This window comes from Petromyzon marinus, chromosome 32 (assembly GCF_048934315.1).
Source record: "Petromyzon marinus isolate PM22_M1 ecotype Great Lakes invasive population chromosome 32, UKy_Petmar_22M1.pri1.0, whole genome shotgun sequence".
NCBI lineage: Eukaryota > Metazoa > Chordata > Hyperoartia > Petromyzontiformes > Petromyzontidae > Petromyzon > Petromyzon marinus.
Window position 1 is genome coordinate 10,251,772 of NC_133698.1, and position 8,450 is coordinate 10,260,221.

The 8,450-nt window shown below is 52.5% G+C and overlaps 1 non-coding gene across 1 annotated transcript; it reads left to right on the forward strand.

Annotated features, from left to right (window-relative positions):
- Positions 1–271: 271 nt before the first annotated feature.
- LOC142929654 (U2 spliceosomal RNA) lies at positions 272–458 on the forward strand. The gene has a single exon (XR_012945843.1). It is a non-coding gene; the product is annotated as a U2 spliceosomal RNA (small nuclear RNA).
- The last annotated feature ends 7,992 nt before the right edge of the window (positions 459–8,450 follow it).

The window sequence follows — 8,450 nt, forward strand, 5'->3', positions numbered from 1 at the left end:
CAGCCGCAACAGCACTGGAGGCGATTTCGATATGAAACACACAAAGTCACCAGCAAACACAAATACACAAAGTCACCAGCAACACAAATACACAAAGTCACCAGCAACGCAAATACACAAAGTCACCAGCAACACAAATACACAAAGTCACCAGCAACACAAATACACAAAGTCACCAGCAACACAAATACACAAAGTCACCAGCAACACAAACACACAAAGTCACCAGCAACACAAACACACAAAGTCACCAGCAAACACAAATAAACAAACATCGGCCTTTTGGCTAAGATCAAGTGTACTATCTGTTCTTATCGGTTTAATATCTGATACGTACCACATTGTGGTACCTTATATTAAATTGATATTTGGGACAGGGAAATGGAATAGGGGCTTGCTCCGTCCACTCGGGCGCATCAACCCGGTATTGCAGTACCTCCGGGAATGGTGCACCTCCCTGCTGGTGGGTGGGGGGAAGCGAAAAGTGTATAGAATAAAATAAAAAAAGAGAGGAGAGAGAGAGAGAGAAAGATTAACGTCACCGCTCGGACGTTGTCAGTCGGCGAGCGGTCGGAAGCCGCCGGTGGAGGAGGTGGAACGGTGTCAGCCGGATCCGAACCGACACATTGGCACGCGGCGATAATAACGATCATCTTTGTAAAGGCGACAATCTCGTCGGGGTGGTGGAGGGGTTAACGACACGGATTTTGGCGTAACCACTGGGAGGAGCGCGACGTTGCCTAAACTTGCGTAACAAATTCACGGACTCGTCACAGCGTTGCCTACGAGCAGCCAAAGTTGCACGTTCATTTCTTCTGCATTGTGAATATTTACGACTTTCTGGCACCTGGCACCGATCTGGATATCCGCCCGAGGTGATGCTTACAATGATGACGGAGATGGGAACGACGACGATGATAATGGTGGTGGTGGTGGTTGTTGTGGTAGCAAAGTAGTGGTGAGGGCCGACACACCTTTTAAAAACATTGTTGGGTTTGATGATGATGGGGGGGGGGGGGGGGGGGTTAGTATGGGGAGCGGTGGTGCAGCGGTTAGCGCTGTGCTGCGCTATGAACCCGGCGAACCGGGTTCGATACCTGCTCACGGCCAACACCAGTGACGATTATCTCAACCGATCTTGGGCCTCCGCTAGGTCGACTCAGCCTCAAATGAGTACCTGGTGCGGTATGTAGTAAACATCGCCACTGGGGAGACAAAGGCGTTCGGGCGTGGTGCTGGCCACCCACCCCCTCGTGTGCCGTTCCGGCCTTCATGGGCTACTCGTAAACATCACTTGCCCCAACAGTCTGTTACAGGCTATACGGGGGATCTTTGTCTTTGTTGTCGCCATTTGTGTTTTGTGTCGGGGGGGGGGGCGTCAGGGGGCCACCCGTGGCCCTGCGGGGCCTTGCGATGAAGAACGCCGCTGTAGACATAAGATTGAGGTGTTTCGGGGACATGCTGAAATTCACTTTGACCGTCGCTAGCAGAGTCACGGACACATGGTGAGGGATTACGATCGGTCCCCCGGGCTAGAACCTCACTGCAATGCAGTAGCAATGGACAGGCCCCCGTACACAGCAGAGGGTAACGATACGCGGTGTGCGGATTTGTCCTCGGGAGAGGGAAGAGAGGAGATGAGAAATACTGGCAGATGACAGGGAAAGGATGGGAAAGGAACGGAGGATCGGGAGGAAAAGGGGTGAGGAGAGATGAGAGAGAGGGAAGAGGGGAGGGGGGGAGAGGCTACGTCAGTGCCCCGCCGCCGCCGCTGTTGCTGCATGGACGAGGAGCGGCGTCTGTTTTCACAGTGGGCGGGGAGAAGGGAGGCGAGGGAGGAGTTCAGAGTTGGGCGGGGGGAAGGTGGCCACGCACAGGTGTCACGTGATTCACGGGAGGCTTGAACCGATTTGGATGCACCGGGCGCGTCTCGGCGAATATCTCGAAACATTTTAGAGGGGGGCACTCCCATCCACCCACCCACCCACCCCACCAGAGGCAGCTTGTCCCTGTGGTTAGAAGGCCGACTCGGCGCCCGGTCCGCTAAACGTGCACAAGTCTGTGCCCGTCGGCTGGCGGATGATGATTTGCTGTCGTGCGTGGATCACCGAGTGAGTACATCCGTGTGGCGTATAACTTTCACATTTGAAAGGAGGATAGACAAACACACGTGCACCATGGTCTTCTGTCGCGAATGACGTCACGGCTGGGGGGGGGGGCGGGTCTTTAACGTCCGCCGTGAGAGAGGCAGACGGAGAGCCGCGCGACCGCGCTCAAATTTCTGTGAGCGCACATACACCGCGGCAATGACCGGGGCTGCCGCTGGGTTGGAACCGCGAAAGCCTGCGACAAGACGGATGGCGGATGTCACCCGTGTATAGCAGCAGCAGCAGTAGTAGCAGCAGCAGCTCATGACTGAACTTCCGTGAAAAAGAGCTTTACAGCTCATCGGATTCCTCCGGCATCAATAATGATTCTGATTGAAGGCCGCCAGTGCAGCGATTAGCGCGCTGCGTCAAGATCCCGCCCGGCTCGAGCTATCTGAACCGCCGGTGACGATTACCTGAACCGGTGCTGGGCCGCCCCTAGGTCGACTCAGCCTCAAAACAAATGCCTGGCTCGTGGCGTGTAAACATCGCCACGGGGGAGACAAAGGCGGCCGAGCATGGTGGTGGTGGTGCTGGCCGGCCACCTGCCCACCCCCCTCGTGTGCTAACACCGCTTGCCGAACAGGCTACACGGGGCAACCTTTGTTCGAGTGTGTACGTATGTGTGTTGAACTTCTTTCGCACCGTACGTAGCCAACCACGCTAATTGGAGGTGCTGGTGAAGGACAGCAAACTAGAGTTTACGGGTCTCTGTGTGAGTCTTTGGGTCTCTATGTGAGTCTATGGGTCTCTATTTGAGTCTATATGTGTGTGTTCAGGTGCTGGGTCATGTGTTGGCTGGGTCATGTAGCCCGCATGCCCAGCCACCGCATGCCGAAACAGCTTTTGTTCGGCCGTATCGAGGGGGCTAAACGGGCGCGGCACGGGCTAGAGGAGAGATGGAGTGACGTGGTACAGGAAGACGTTGAGCTGAGTGGACTTGCCGATGACTGGTACCAGCGGTGTCAAGATCGGCCTCTGTGGAGGAGGCTCGTGAAGGACGCTACTGGGCAGTTGGAGGCAGTCGCCCTCCAACAACAACGGAGGGCGGAGGAGCGACGCTCACAACAACGAGCGGAGCGCCGGGTGGCTAAAGCATAGCAGGTTGGCACAGTAGGGGGCACAGGTGGTGCATCAGCCAGTCATCTCAGTCATCTCAGTCAGTCGACCCGTGGCACCTGGGTCTGCCCCGTGACCTCCTGCCAGCGGGCGTTCGACACTTCACGTGGCCTCAAGGTGCACATGGCCTGGCACAAGCGTCGTGGTGACGTCACCGCCACTTAGTGGCGAATGGCGGTTGTTGTTGTTGTTGATGTTCATGCGATAGATGTTCAAGAGCTCGATGTCAATGTGGAGGTCCTTCTGCTGCGACTGCTGCTGGCCATGACGAGAGGGCTTCATCAGATCGAGAGAGAGAGAGAGTTCGTGTCGTGTCGCTGTTCCTCCTCCTGCGTTGAAGGAGCAGAGACCGCGATGAGTTCACTTATACGGTCCAACGTTTTTTTTTTGGGGGGGGGGGGGGTAAATGATAACTTATATAGACATCGCTTCGTCTGCATGCTGTCTCGTTCCCGTTGCGTTTAAGCGTTCATTGTCAACGTACTTCCACCATACACTTCGTTGTTTTTTTTTGGGGGGGGGGGGTTGTAAATAAATACGTGTACAAAAAAAGAGAGAACTCCCCTTGCTTCGTTAAACCTGTGGTCGGTTGCCGGTGATTACATTCCACGTGTTTGCTATCGCCGATTACGGTTGTTGTTGTCGTCGTTGTTGTCGTTGTTGATCTCTTGAGCGGCTTTCGCTGGCACGGCAAGTCCTCGCTTAACGCGCGGTGATCACACTACGACGACTTCCTATTTATCTTACACGACTCTGCTGTCAGGGAACGATTTTCGCGCAACGCGGACTGTGCCGCCCCCTTAGAACGCGAAATGCGTTACAAGTGACGTAGTGACTACATTATCAGTGACGTAGTAACTACATCATCAGTGGTGTAGTAACTACATCATCAGTGGTGTAGTAACTACATCATCAGTGGCGTAGTAACTACATTATCAGTCGTGTAGTGACTACATTATCAGTGGTGTAGTAACTACATCATCAGTGGTGTAGTAACTACATTATCAGTCGTGTAGTGACTACATTATCAGTGGTGTAGTAATTACATTATCAGTGACTTAGTGACTACATTATCAGTGACGTAGTAACTACATTATCAGTGACGTAGTAACTACATCATCAGTGACTTAGTGACTACATTATCAGTGGTGTAATAACTACATCATCAGTGGCGTAGTAACTACATTATCAGTGGTGTAGTGACTACATTATCAGTGGTGTAGTAACTTCATTATCAGTGGTGTAGTAACTACATTATCAGTGGTGTAATAACTACATCATCAGTGGCGTAGTAACTACATTATCAGTGGTGTAGTAACTACATTATCAGTGGTGTAGTGACTACATTATCAGTGGTGTAGTAACTACATTATCAGTGTCGTAGTAACTCCATTATCAGTGACGTAGTAACTACATCATCAGTGGCGTAGTAACTACATTATCAGTGGTTTAGTGACTACATTATCAGTGGTGTAGTAACTACATTATCAGTGGCGTAGTAACTACATTATCAGTGTCGTAGTAACTCCATTATCAGTGACGTAGTAACTACATCATCAGTGGCGTAGTAACTACATTATCAGTGGTTTAGTGACTACATTATCAGTGGTGTAGTAACTACATTATCAGTGACTTAGTGACTACATTATCAGTGACGTAGTGACTACATTATCAGTGGCGTAGTAACCACATTATCAGTGACGTAGTAACTCCATTATCAACTCAGGGGTTCCGGTAATCGATCAGGTGGGGTCCCAATATTGGATTCGTCTCGCACGGTCACACCCAGGCTATTATATATCGCAGTCTCTTCACCTTGCCTGTCTAACCGCATTGTCGTTGTGCTCACGGGCTCGAACATTTAACGCTGTGGGGGGGGGGGGCGGGGGGGGGCGCTCCATCTTCTCAAAATGCAGCCCACTACACAGCTCCGTAGTTGTGACCTCTTCGCGATATATGACGTTACTGCTGTCATTGAATTAAATTAAAACGTGGAACGTAAAGTTGCAAGCGTAACAACAGACGCTCAAACCGCGCGTTTAAGTAAGTGTTTGCCGTTCTTTTACACTGTTGTTGAAAACAAATCTCAGGGTGGTTGCCAAGGGGAGGGAGGGAGGTTGGGGGGGGGGCAGTGAGGGAGGGAGGGCAGTGAGGGAGGGCAGTGAGGGAGGGAGGGCAGTGAGGGAGGGCAGGGATTGAGGGAGGGCTGGGAGGGAGGGCAGTGGGGGAGGTAGGGAGGGCAGTGGGGGAGGGCAGTGAGGGAGGGAGGGCTGGGAGGGAGGGCAGTGAGAGAGGGAGGGCAGTGAGGGAGGGCAGTGAGGGAGGGAGGGCAGTGAGGGAGGGCAGTGAGGGAGGGAGGGCAGTGAGGGAGGGCAGGGAGGGAGGGCAGTGAGGGAGGGAGGGCAGTGGGGGAGGTAGGGAGGGCAGGGAGGGCAGTGAGGGAGGGCAGTGAGGGAGGGCAGTGAGGGAGGGCAGTGAGGGAGGGAGGGCAGGGAGGGAGGGCAGTGAGGGAGGGAGGGCAGGGAGGGAGGGCAGTGAGGGAGGGGGGGAGGGAGGGCAGGGAGGGAGGGCATTGAGGGAGGGAGGGCAGTGAGGGAGGGCAGTGAGGGAGGGAGGGAGGGCAGGGAGGGAGGGCAGTGAGGGAGGGCAGTGAGGGAGGGAGGGCAGTGAGGGAGGGCAGTGAGGGAGGGAGGGCAGGGAGGGCAGTGAGGGAGGGATGGAGGGAGGGAGGGCAGTGAGGGAGGGAGGGAGGGCAGTGAGGGAGGGAGGGTTGGTAGAGAGGACAGCCCCCCCCGCCCCGCGTGGGGACCAGGCCACGCTCTGCCTGCCCCACCACGCCACCGGTCGTAAGTCGAGGCTCCGATCGTTGCCCGTAAGCGGGCGCCAAGTCGGTGGCCGCTGTCGCCTCGGGGCGTCCGCGACGTCACGGGGAGAGAGTGAAGAATGAAAAGCGAACGCAAGCCGATCTGAGTCACGTGGCCGCCCAGGAGTGTGTCCCCAAATGGGGATCTCACAGAGTGGGTGGTGGGCCGCTTGGCGCGTAAAGTTGGTGGGATATTTTGGGGGGGTTACTTTGGGGCCGTCCATAAATGACGTCACGCACCTGGGGGGGGGGGGGGGGTGGGGGGAGGGCTCAGACATTTGTGACGATGTGTGACGAGGGGGGTGGGGGTTTGAGAAATGTGACGTCACATCAAAATGCGCAACTTTAACTAAATATAAACAACACGTTCTACTTAATTAAATAGACTTTTTTAATATCAGAGTGCAGCGCCACATTAAATACGCACTACAATGACAATAGTTTAAAGCGATTTGAAGCATGTTTTTTTTTGGGGGGGGGGGGGGTGGGCAGAGCTTTGTGACGTCATATTTGAGGGTTGGGGGGGGTCTGACTTTTTGTGACGCCGCGTGACGAGGGAGGGGGGGGTCAAAAATCGTCCAAAATCGCGTGACGTCATTCACGGACGGCGCCTTCATGAGTCTGCGTTGGTCGCAACATTTGTCGCTACACCTGTAAAGAGAGACGCGGGGTTCGAGAGACGGCTGCATAGGGAGAGAGAGAGAGAGATAGAGAGAGACGTGGGGGATAGAGAGACAGAGGAGAGACGCGGAGAGGGAGAGACGGGCATGGAGTTACATTGTTTATACGGGTAATGAGTGGGTGTATGTTAATGTGTCAAGATCAATATCGATCAATATCAATATCTTTGTTGATTTGTTTTTTTCTAAAACGTTTTGGCATAGCTGGATAACTCCTGTCAAGCCAATAAAGAATATTTTAATTGAATTAAAATCGACAGAGAGAGAGAGAAAAAGAGAGAGAGAGACAATAAGAGAGAAACAAAGAGAGACAGAGAGAGACAAAGACACACACAGAGACAGAGAGAGAGACAGAGAGACAGAGAGAAAGTGAGACAGAGACAGACAACGAGAAACAGAGACAGAGAGACACAGATAGAGAAAAAGAGACACACACACAGAGACACAGAGAGACACATAGAGAGACAGAGAGACACACACAGAGACACACAGAGAGACACAGAGAGAGACACAGATGGAGAGACACACACAGAGACACAGAGAGAGACACAGATAGAGACAGAGAGCCATACACAGAAACACACAGAGAGAGAGAGACAAAGAGATACACAGATAGAGACAGAGCGAGACACACACAGAGACACAGAGAGAGACAAAGAGAGACACATAGAGACAGAGAGAGACACACACAGAGACACAGAGACACAAAGAGAGAGACAAAGAGAGACACATAGAGACAGAGAGATACACACACAGCGACACAGAGAGACATATAGAGAGACACAGATAGAGACAGAGAGACAAAGAGAAACATAGAGACAGAGAGAGACACACACACAGACACAGCGAGAGAGAGACAAAGAGAGACACAGATAGAGATGGAGAGAGACACACACAGAGAAAGACAGAGAGACACACACAGATAGAGACAGAGAGACACACACACAGAGACACAGAGAGAGACAAAGCGAGACACAGAGAGACAAAGATAGAGACAGAGAGACACACACAGAGACACACAGAGACAGAGAGAGAGACAAAGAGAGACACAGATAGAGACAGAGAGAGAGACACACAGAGACACACAGAGAGACACAGAGAGAGACAAAGAGAGACACAGAGAGAAAGACAAAGAGACACACACAGAGACACACAGAGACACAGAGAGAGACAAAGAGAGACAAAGAGATACACAGATAGAGAGAGACACGCACAGAGACACGGATAGACACAGAGAGAGAGACAAAGAGAGACACAGATAGAGACAGAGAGATACACAGAGACACATAGAGAGACACAGAGAGAGACACAGATAGAGACAGAGAGACACACAGAGAGACAGAGAGAGAGACAAAGAGAGAGACACACAGAGACACACAGAGACACAGAGAGAGACAAAGAGAGACACACACAGAGACACACAGAGACACACAAAGACAGAGAGAGACAAAGAGAGACAGACACACACAGAGACACGGATAGACACTGAGAACAAAGACACTGACAGAGCAATGCTAAGAGCGTGGACAGCGAGAGACCGAGAGACAAACTTTCACTTTGGTCACAGAGTTGGTGGTTGTGTAGTGTCAACGATTCAGAGACAGACTTTCTAGGAGTGACCTTCTTTATTACCAACGTCCG